Source organism: Limulus polyphemus, unplaced genomic scaffold, assembly GCF_000517525.1.
Source record: "Limulus polyphemus unplaced genomic scaffold, Limulus_polyphemus-2.1.2 Scaffold1715, whole genome shotgun sequence".
NCBI lineage: Eukaryota > Metazoa > Arthropoda > Merostomata > Xiphosura > Limulidae > Limulus > Limulus polyphemus.
This window is the reverse complement of record NW_013667325.1, coordinates 168,234-180,776: the sequence shown is the minus strand read 5'-3', so window position 1 is coordinate 180,776 and position 12,543 is coordinate 168,234. Positions and strand designations below refer to the sequence as shown.

The window sequence follows — 12,543 nt, the reverse complement described above, 5'->3', positions numbered from 1 at the left end:
CATGAAAGATATTAGCAGAATGAAACTTTCTATGGTAAAGGTAAAGGATATTTCATAGTATTATCTTTTCTGTACAGAAAGACCAACTGCATTTGTAAGTTTTGAAAAATTGTTACATTTATGCTCAACTTGGTATATATAAATAGATGTATGTTTTGCATTTTAATAATAATTAAATAAAATCAAAAATAGTTAAAAAAGAAAGAAAATGGTTGAGACAATGTTAGGTTGTACTTTAGTATATTACTATTGAGAGCTGCCTATATTCCATTATAATGAAACAGTATTAACTCCTTAAACCCGAGCGGATGCTTCCAGCGCCCGACTGAAAGTCCCAATTTACCCATCAGACAGTGACAGCATCTGATAACATTTGTCTCTTTGGCTGAAAACTAATCCAAGCCTTGTCACTATCCACAAAATTGAAGTTTTATAAGGTATGTTGCTAATTATTAGGAAATCATGAAAATAATTCCGGAAGAACATGCAAAAAATCACGGGTTTAAGGAGTTAAAGTACAGTGACTGTCATCATCAGTATAAAAAGTCAAACATAAAAAATATAAGTTTAACATATTAGGATCCACTGATAATGGTAACTGTCAACTCTCTCTGCACATATTAAAGATTGTTATTACATTTTATCATCAATACTATTAAGATGAACAATCCAAAAACAAAATTTTAGCATATGGAATATAACTTAAGATATATGCTGTGAATTATGCATCAGCAAATTTTCACTGACTAAAGTTGTTACTTATAAATATTCTGCTTTAGCAGAAAGAATTTTGCTTGGTCAGTACAGTCATTTTTTCTAAAACTTCAATAATGGTGCAAGACTGATGGAATTTGATTGGATACACAAGTTATTGTCTAAAATAAGAAACAAATTTAGTGTAAGGTATGTAAGAAGGGAAGAGCTCTTCCACAAGCTAGAATTGTTTACAATGTATTACATTTAACTCAAAGGTGAGATGTATACATTAAAACCTTCTCTGGAAAAACAACAACTTAATTTCAAAACTTCTCAATGGTTGTTTATTTTATATCTACAGCAATACATAAATATAAAATTTTTACAATTTGTTAAAGAAATATTTGTTATGTGTGTAACTGTAAATCCAACAAAGTAAGTGGCAATTTAAAAACATCAAACACCAGAATTAATACACGAGCATATATGTCAATAAATCTCAAGTATATAACAAACTTTAGAAGATCAGTAATAAATTACAATAACAGAAAAATACAAAGTAAGTTACCATGATTTCCAGACCCAACACAATCACAAGCTTAAAATTTCAACAAACATTCTACTTACTTCCCACCCATACAACAACTGAACAAAATTTCTAAAGTTCACGTATTTGAGTAAGAAAGATGTTATGCTAATATAATCGTAGGTTGGCAAACAATGATTTGTAAGCATACTACATGTTTCAACAGAATACTGGTCTATCTGAACAAATACTAACGTTCCTTCAAAACATGTAGTATGTTCCACCACCAATAAAATTCTTCCTTATGCTTACAAATCATTGTTTTCCAACCTATTATTGTTCACTTACTTATCATATTTACCACACTCAATCACAAGAAAGCTTTGTTAGAATAATTACTTAAGTTTCTATTATGGTTGTAATCCCAAAAATCCAGACCCACGGATCCTATGCTAATGTGGCATTTATAGAAGAGAATTCCAGAGATTTTTGTTATTGTGTTAACCCATTCTAGTCTAGAGGTGTGTCACTGACATCCCTTTTTTTTCTTACAGTGGCATTAATAAAATTGCATAAAAATTTAAACAAACTGACTAATTAGTATCTAATTTGATTTAAAAAAATTTTTAAGTTGATTTAGTATATCTATAATTGTTTAGGTTGTCAAATTTTCAAAATTGTTGTGAGATACAGTCAATACTCTAAACTACAGTTTATGCCATAAAGTTCACATAGTTCTACAACATAGATGTGTTTATGTTCTTTATTTCAAGCAAACTGCATAAAAATCATTTTTGTTTTCAGTAATTTTTGCTGATCTGCCCACATTTAAACAGATTTTTAACCATTGCATTTCTTGATTCAACTTAATAGAAAGATACCTATACTTATTTATACTCTGGATGCTGAACAACCCTTCTTGCTGGATGAAGGTGGTGCAGACAGAAGCAAATACAAAAGGGATCCAATTAAAGCATTCATAAGCTATTCATACTTCACTTAAGAGCTATCTGTTGCAAATGTTGGATGAAAGTTAATGCTAACACTGAGATACTGTCATTGGCAAAAAAATTTTCAAATAAAGTGCATTTTAAATTGCAAAAAATGTGTAGGAAAAGTGTATCAAATAATTAATATCTGTATAGCTTTCAATATTGTTGTAAGAGTTAAGTGAAAACTACCACTGACTACACTGTTGTTGTAAAATATCCTAAACTATTGTGACCACTCATTTTTGTTCCAAGATTCTCAAATGCAGATAATAATAATAATAACCTGCCATCCCCACCTTAACCACTAAAAGCTATATTAACTGAATTTCATTTGAAACTTCTGGATAATGTTTGATTACTAAACCATTACATTAACAGCTGTAATAATACAAACATCCTAACTCAAGTTTTTAAGTTTTCAAACATTATAGAATGTACATAAACTTGTCATATCTCAAATGACTTGATGATAAATTATGTCAAACATTTCAAATTCATGGATATTTAGAAAAAAGCAGTACACTGTAATTTTTATAGGTTTTAAATTATTAAAAACAAACCTACAAATATGAAAAAAAAGTTCAAATAAAAAGTTAGAACATAGTAAGGTCTTAGTGACTTCTAAAATTAATTGCTGATATTATTTTTACTACAGTTAAGACTTTTCAATGCACTCGTAATGCAGAGGAAACAAAACTCATCCAAAAGAAAAAAAATCATGGCTTACAAACCATTTTCAACAGTCCAATTTATTTTGAGGTTTCTATGAACATGTCATCATACAATGGTTTACAAAACTGTGTTAGTTCTAACATTTGTGTGTGTATGTGTGTGTGTGATTCTTAATTTACACTCTAACTAATTACATATAAATAGAAATTATTCTTGCCAATTATTTGCCAGCTTGCCACAGAAAAGTACTGTCTAACTTTATGATGAGAAGCAGAACAAACTCTTCACACTAGTATATTCATGTCTGGACATGATAACTACAGAGTAATATGACACTACGGACCATTCTTACCAGGAACGTTTCTTTTTTTTAACATTTTCAAGAATTTATTAAAAAGAAGATCCTAAATTAGGACAGCAACGAGCTCATAAACCAGACAAAATCATAGCAGCAGCCGTTTTTACCTCACAGTATAAGCGTAAAAACGTTAATAAAGTATTAATTTATCTATAAAGTAACAAATACATATTCATTATTACTCAAATTATTATTTCAGTCGTTCTTAATATATCAAGCGTCTATATGCAAAGAAAAGCCAAAAACTATGGGTTTTATCATTAAATGAAGATATAGCCTAAAGATGCCTTGCGAGCTTTATGGCATAACCAGGTTTCAATTGCCCAGGCCCCTGGGCAGTTGCCCAGCCCCTGTTGGCAGGCCTGATTCTTACACTCCCCAATTCAACTAGTTTGGAACAAATTCATTAACACATTAATCCATATGCTGGTTAATTCCAATATGCTGTTCTCTTGTGTTTTTACTCAACAAAAAACACTGTACACAAACCAACTGTAAATTATATAAGGTATAATTACGAACAAGAACTTCTGAGACAAAATCAAGTAGAATGTATAATAATATGTTAAACACACCATATCTGCAATATCCAGTGCTGACAAGGCTTTTTTTTTTGTCCAGTTCTTTTGAATCATTAAAGATTATTTATTTTAAAATTCCATTCCGGAAAAAAGAAAATTCAATCTGACCAAACTAGTCATGTACAAAACAGTTGCTTAATTATGATATTACATCAATAACACCCAAAACTAAGAAAAAAAATTGCTAATGCTATAATTATCTTCTTCCATCATATTATGAACTTTTAAACAGTTTACTTATTCATTTTTTGGAATTAATAAGTATTATATACTTAAACTGAACTGTTAAAACCATTAGACAGCTATAACTAACTGAACTGATACGACAGTTATAAAATTGTACACTGTTTCTAGTACAAACCCCAGTGATCTTACTCAACATCATCATAATCCTGCCATGCCCTATACTTTCTTGCAGAAAAATGGTTATTGTAAATAAAATTGCCACATGACACTATTTGCACTGTGTATAGTTCTTGATGAAAATATCACCCTGATATCCAGTCCAAGTCTGAGATAACTACACCCCACACACTTAAAAACTGATTTCATACACTTGAAGCATCTCAGCCAACATCTTGCTTTTTATGGATAAAATACTGGCCAAAAGAAACTTGGCTGACAAGGTTGAGTGGACATGTCATGTTTATCCCTCCTGTGTTTGGTCACTACATCCGGTCGACTGAAAGACTTTTCACACAATCCACAGGCGTAGGTCAGTTTGTTCTTATGCTTGAAACGTCGATGTCTACTCAAAGCCTGGGACATTGTAAACACGGCCAGACATTCTTTACACTGAAACTTTTTTCCTACAAAATCAAAAATATTAAACTTTTATTACTTAGAAAATTTATTATTAATACTACTTACAATTCATTAGATTTACAACCCTGGCTACCTAAATTATTCTTCAGGTTTCCTTTATCATTTACAAACATCAAGTGACAACCTTTTATTATACATATAAAGAAAGGAGAAGAAATTTGAATTACACTATTCTTTCACAACAGATAAAATGATAAAAAAAACAACTGTTCAAGCATCCACATAAACTACTAATAAATACCTTGGATTATAAAGTAATTAATGTTCTACTTTACATTTAGAAATTCAGTTTCTTGAGTAACAAGACACATGCAATGATCACAAACTGTATTGCTTACTTTACTTCTATGTTATGCTTTTGTATACATCAGTTACAATTCTATTAACATAAAAGTTCTAAAAAGTGCTTCCACATCAAATTATATGACCAATCATACCTACACTGAACAAAAACAATAAATTTGAACAATTTGCTCAAGGAACAAACACTGCACCTATTCTTGTCACAAATGTTTCCAAAAATCAAATGATTTTACATAACCACAAAAATTCATGAATTGGCCTAGTAAAAAGATATTAAACATAAGATATTTCATTTCTCCTGTGACTAGATGATGTAGCAGCCAAAAGAAACTAGGCTGAGGTTAGTAGGCATTTCATGTAATTTGTCACCAAATGTGACTACATTACAGGTTACTTGAAAACAGTGTATATGCCACTTCTTTACTTTTTGTTTGCATCTCTTTAATCAGGTGGAAACAATTAAATTTCTCACAATGAATCTTTTCAACATGAAGTTTATACTACTTTTCTTTTAATCTCTTTTTATTTATTTAAACAGGCTAGAAGACTGTGAATACAAGTATAAATTTATAACTCTAGTAGAAATACCCACCCGTTGGGCAGGTATAACTGCTAGTTCCCACGGAAGGCTATTGGGCCTGCGGCCTTTTCTGGAATTGTCTGACAGTTCTACAACAATGTACTCATACTTGACGTTCAATAATGTTCAACATCCATGAGAAAATGGATTTTATTGAAAGTTTAGTTTAAAATTGAGCTATCATCACAGCATTACATCACAGAGTAGATTTTATTGAAGTATTTCTTTGTAGATGTAGTTATCAATGAAAGTGCCTTCCTTTTCTGTTGCAACACTCATGAGATTTTTGATAAAGAAAAGCAAATATTTTTTAAGTTTGTTTTTTGATTGTTTTATTTTTGAAACTTACTCCTTTTTTTGTAATTTTTATTGGTTAAATCTGAAACATATCATTTTTTGGAAATTTCAATTGTTTTATTTATTGCTCAGCTATAAAAATACTGCCTAGTTATAAAAATATTACCCAGTTATGATTGGTGCAGTAGTTTCCAAAATCCGAGTATTAGATGTATACATCGCAAGCTCCATTATAATAAGATTACATTTAAGTTGATAATACTACAATGTCTTTATTAAATACATATTTGACTTTTTCTTTTCATTTATTAGCATATGTAATGTATACTGGATATGTTATCACTAAAAAATTTCAACAATTTGTTAATGAAAGATACTGACATATAAAATTTTTCACATCATACAAAAAATAATCTAAAGCTTATCTAAATGAATATTCAAAAATATAAACTTTTTATGGTATATACTGTACATTTTTTCAAAACATTTTACTTTCTGATAAAATTTATTAAAGTCAGAAACATTGTATTGCATTAAGATTAAGAAACTTTAGTTGAAGTATTCTAGTACAAAAGATAAACAAGTGTGCAAACACTCACTTATAGGCCATAAAACTATTTCAAACAGAACAAAATACCCCCCCCCAACCTATTAATTGTAAAAACACATGTAGTATTTAATAGTACATATATGAAGGTGAAAATTATATATTTTAAATAATTACATTTTGAGTCTACTTTAACTGATCAAGGGAATATAAAAATTGTTAAAACCTTTTCAATTGCAAGTACCATTTTTAGAATTGGAACAGCTATAAACAACTTACATGGGTTCATAGTTCATAAGAATATATTTAAAAAAACAACAACTTAGGTACTTCCATTGTGAAATGACAATTTTTTATATGTACATTACAGTATAATAGCATTTTACCGAAATGATTTAACTATAAAAAGAATTTTCTAATATAGCTTTATCATGCATTTTTATATCATCTGTGCCAATCTGACAATTCAATTTTTATATAACTATGCTTACATTTAAAGAGCATACTCTAATACTGACTCTTAAAAAATTTCTATTCTGAAAAATTAATGTTTAAATATAATTACAAACAATTAAAACCAATTCTACACCAACAGGTAAACTTTTCATCAACTTCTAAAAAATGTCAGTTACAGACACATTTTTTACTTTTTGGAGTTGTGGGGTTACATACATACTTCTTAACAGATGTTCTATGAATGAACTTCCTTACACAGTCTATAAAGGTTATGTAGTTACTTCTTAAAAGCTGTTCTGTGAATGAATTTCCTCACACAGTCTATAAAGGTTATGTAGTTACTTCTTAAAAGCTATTCTGTGAATGAATTTCCTCACACAGTCTATAAAGGTTATGTACTTACTTCTTAAAAGCTGTTCTGTGAATGAATTTCCTCACAGTCTATAAAGGTTATGTACTTACTTCTTAAAAGCTGTTCTGTGAATGAATTTACCCACACAGTCTATAAAGGTTGTATACTTACTTCTTAACAACTGTTCTGTGATTAAATTTCCTCACACAGTCTATAAAGTTTAGATCTTTCTACTCAAGGATGCAAATTTGAAATCTGAATTTTTTTTTCTGATGAATTTTTATGAACCTTAAAATTAATATTTTTGAAATAAAAAAAGCATGCAATTTTGCAAGAATGTGGAAAACTCGCATACTTTGTCAATTTTGTGGTATGTTCACTCAATTTATTCCAACTAGAAGCTTAATACTTTACTAAAAACTCAACTAGTCCCCATTAGAAGCAACACTATTCCAACTCAAATCTGGATTGTTTATCACTTTTATATAACCACAGGTGGCACCAATTAAAATGCATTAAAAAGTGCATGAGCCAGCAAAACACCCTTCATGCCTATGTGTATAAGTAGCCACCCAAACTGTTTGTACCCAATTAATATTGAAATGCACATTACACTTCACAAGATCATCATCAGGGGATAAACATCTTCATAAAGAAATTCTCTATCTCATTAGAGGTTTATCAAAATGCTAATATTTTACTCATTAAACAACTGTTATCTTGTAGTTGAAAATTATAACTGCCTATTGAACAGTCAAAATAATGTCTCAAGTCAACTGCTAATGTTTGTTTTTCATTCACCTCATGAGGGCTACTGTATAACTACTACTTCCATTATTAGCAATATTACTTAAAATTATTATTCAGTATGCATAAAGGCATTATTAAGTGTCAGCACATAAGTCCAATACATAAATCACAATATAGTAGTTTAGAGTACATTTTGAAATATTTCCATTCTTAACAAGAAAATTATTTCATTCTTATAATTTCATAGTAATTTTAACATTGTTGATTCTGCATAAACAAGGATAATTAAAAATTAAGACTAATTTTTGTCTATCTGATTATCATTTGATATTAAAAATATTGTGAATCCACAGGTTTTAATCAATGTCCACATTGTTAAAAAATTATGGTGATTACAATGATTTAAAAACTATTTCATACTTCAAAGCTAGTAAAATAAGGAGGATGTTTTTTAGGCTAAAAAAAATCTTCATATACTTTACTGAATTTTTGCATTCACAATCTTCATAATTACACAATTATTTAATAACAATCGAAAATAATTGTAAGCTCAATAATTTTTTAGCTAAAATACTGAAAAAGCATTAGAATCATATTTTTTATGAGTCACTCTAGTTGAAGCACAGTGGTCAGTGATTATCAGGAAAATTTGGGACATAATTCATAAAAAAAATTAAAATTCCCCACAAAAACTTAAGTCTTAGATCTCAAATATTTAATAATTAGAATGTTATAAGACATTCAAATCTTTGCAAGATCTTTTACAAGATCATTTTTTGGCCATTAAAGAGAGATGTGATGGATGAACTGTCCTCATGTGGTATAATAAATCATCAGGTCGACGATATGATTTCCCACAAAGCATGCAAATTTTCCTTGGAGCTCCATCATGCTTATAACGCTTGTGTCGATTCAAACCTGATGTAAAAGCAAATTCTGCTTGGCATATTGAGCACCTATATTTCACTCCTAAGACAAAAAAAAGGAGAAACAAAATATGCAAATGAAATCAGAGAAAATAGACAGGATTAAGAAATAATTTTTATTACTTGGTTTTCTGAAGAACTCATTGATAAATGTACATGACTAAAACACAGCTTACATTTTTAAAGATTTCAGTTACAAAACAGGCTTCATATTTTTTTATTATTGATGACCAAAAGCTGTTTGCTTAAACAGTAGATAAGTGTTATATATCCATTTTATAAAGTATATGCTATAAGCAGGCTACAAGCATTTAAAGAAAAATTTTTATTTTCAAACATACAATACATATATTAGATGATTTCAGTCATTTTAAAGCTAAATCTGTTTTGTGTTTTTTTAACACACTTTTGACATGATTTCAGGTGCAGTAAAATAAGCAAAAGGAATTATAAGAACAAATATTCTTCTTCCCCAGTTATGGTACAGTATGTCCAGAAATTATATTTAAAAAACTTCGTATTTCATTTTGAGACTTGTTAATATAATTTCTATATGTCCTGTATCTGTATTAATTAACCATAATCCTAAAAAAGGACATTCTCTTAACTTTGTAAGTGGGAAATTATTTAGATTTAGCTTTATACATGTATGAATAATGAGTTGTCTTCAAGTGAGTTGACAAGTGGTCAGGGCGACGAAAGGACTTTCCACATAGTAAACAAGCTCTTCTGGGAGCCCCTTCATGCTTATAACGCTTGTGTCTGTATAAACCAGATGCAAAAGCATATTCTGCTAGGCAAACGGAACATTTATATTTTCTACCTACAAGAAAGGTAATGGAAATCACTACAATAATAAAACAAACTTGTTTTCTTTTACCAAATTCATTGAAAATACATTTTAGGAATTTAAGTAAAGGTTTTCAAATAAATTACAAATTAAAAAAAAACAAAAACATCCGAAATATTTGTAATATATAGTAAGTTATATACTGTAAAAAAAATTGAGTCCAATACAATTAAAAAGCCTTATCTTTCATTGTTGTTGAACTAAAAGCTTAAATATGGTATAATTATATGTTATCGCATGGGATTCGATGTCCTAATTCCAACATTAATTTAGAAATTATTTCTACTTGCTATATATTGTAATATCAAAAACGAAGAAATACTTAAACAGAAAGTAACTTGTAAATCCACCATGATACATTAAAGAAAAAAGGTTACCGTTGGTCCATTCTGTCACTGATTCTAATACTAGTTATCAGCTGACAATTATAAAATGCACATCACAACCAGTGTTCAATGCATAGAATATATGCAGTCTAAAGTTCACAAGAAGTAAATACACTTGGAAGAAAATTTACTTTTATAAATATATGTATATATGAAATTAACAGGAGAGTTTCATAGTCACTTTGAAAACTTATCCAAAGTTAAAAATTCTAAATTTTCTCCAAAAGCAGAAAGTTAAGATTACTAAAATTTTTTGAACACGGCAGTAAATTCTCATAACTAAGTATCGTCACCCTACAGAACTTTATTGGTCTTTATGCTCAATATACAAAATGCACTTTTAAAACATCACTTAATTTTACATTAAAGAATTGTTTTATCACTTTAAAACTAGACAAGGAATGTGAATATTCTATAAGATCAAATTTTTGTGGCAAAAGATTAAATAATTATGCAAAATAAAAAACAGTTCATTAATTATAATTGTATAGTTGAATTTTAACAAACAATATCAAATTTATTGATTCTTTTAATAAGACTTGAACGACATGTAAAAGTTTGTGAATAATTATGCCTTCTTATATTAGTAATTCTGTTTTAATCAGTGAAACAAGTAATTAGATCTCATTCTAAACATGCTAATAGTTGAAATATGCCACTTATAAATAACTTCTAAATACACAAAATCTTAAGTTTGGAATGAAGGTTTAAAATTACTACTAAAGTATTTACAGATGAGTACTTTCTGTCCTTAACTGTATATTATGGTTTTTGTTAGTAAACTTAAAAGATTGATAAAAAGTAAAATGATTTAAAATATATCCCATAACCTTCGCCTCTCTCTACCTCTAAAAAATATATTTTTTTTTAATTCTAGAATTTAGTCTATAAATTTGTATTTTTATATTCAAGTAAACATTTTACATTTTTCAAGTTGAAATTTATATTAATAATAGAACCCTACCTCAAAAACAAAACAATCTAACACCCTCTAAAAGAATTTAACATTATGATTCTAGCACACATTACAATCAAACAATTTTTTATTACATTAATTGTGTTAACTAGGAAAACTTGAAGGCAGAATTTGTAAGAAACTGACCTTTTTTAAGAAAATTAGTTCACAACATCATTGAATTCAAAACATACTAATTATAAAATAATAACTTCTTTCTGTTTATGTAATCCTCAATTATAATTCTTACTTTTACTATTAGAGCTAGCAGTGGCACATGTAATTTCCAAGAATTTTATTTCTCCCATTAAAAGCAATGGTAATCAGAAGGTTAACTAGTTGTGCCAGACACAGCACATCACAATTTAACACCAATTTCCTTGATCATTTATATTTTTTCCTCCGAAAAGGATTATTTGGTGACCGATGAGAAAATATTCTGTGTTTCAGCCTCTGGTGACGTAACAGACTATCTCTCCAAGTAAAGTTCTTCCCACACAAATGGCAATATTCCAGTTGACGGGTGCCAGTGTGGCCACTCATATGCCTATTGAAGCTCCACTTGGACCATAACTGCTTGCCACAGACAGAACAAACAAATCCTGTCAAAATTAATGTCATGTGAGTTAATGTAATGAGAACTCATAGCTTTAGATATTGATACACTTTTTTGGAAGGATCATTAACATCTCAATTCTTACTATGTAATGGGCAGGAAAAATGTAAGCTTTAACAAATACAGTCCCCAAATTAATTAAAGTTAAACAATCTGATAGTTAACATACAAAGAAAATACAGGAACTGAAAGCTATCTGCACATGTGTGATTTGAATATTTATTTCAGGAATAAAACTGCTGTTTATTGTAAACTGTTAAACATGTACATTCCTTTACACACAAGTACAAATCATTATCCAAAAATTCTTAACTAATGGATGCTTATTCTTATTCACATCCTAATAACAAAAGTTATATAAATATACAATGAGTGTTACTACATGAAAGTGATATTAATCAGGAAATAAATTAGATATTTAAATGTTTGTACTTCCCATTTCTCATTAATACAGTACATGTTTGGAACTAAACACTGTATAATTAAGTTTTAACTTCAAACTACAGACTTCTATTTTAGTGAGCAAGATCAAAGACAACATAAATCACTCTCCCCAGAAATAGATTATTTACAATATCAAGCAAAAATAAATAAAATTGTAAACTGTAAAGGAAGCAAGGGAAATTACTTAAGTAAAAATTAAAGCATGTGAAAAAAATAATTACATTTAGATTAGAACATGAAACCACTAGAGAATTTCACAAGTTCAAACAAATAAACACACAACAACAAAGATAATAAATCAGACTACCAGGTATAACATCAGTAACACAGTCTTGGATAAATACTGTCTTTATTGTTTAAAATTTTGTATGTAACGAAGAGACATATTGATTTAATATTCATGGCACCAGTAAGAAGCTATATTTCAAATC

General features: G+C 28.9%; 1 long non-coding RNA gene across 2 annotated transcripts in view; it reads right to left on the bottom strand.

Annotated features, from left to right (window-relative positions):
- Positions 1–12,543, bottom strand: part of LOC111087080 — a 32,999-nt gene that overhangs the window by 3,277 nt on the left and 17,179 nt on the right. The window contains exon 3 of one of the 2 annotated variants that reach the window (XR_002611803.1): positions 10,386–11,654. The exons of the other annotated variant lie outside the window; for it this stretch is intronic. This is a non-coding gene — a long non-coding RNA (uncharacterized LOC111087080). Of the gene's footprint in view, positions 1–10,385; positions 11,655–12,543 lie in introns of those variants that run through there. 2 annotated transcript variants of the gene reach the window in all.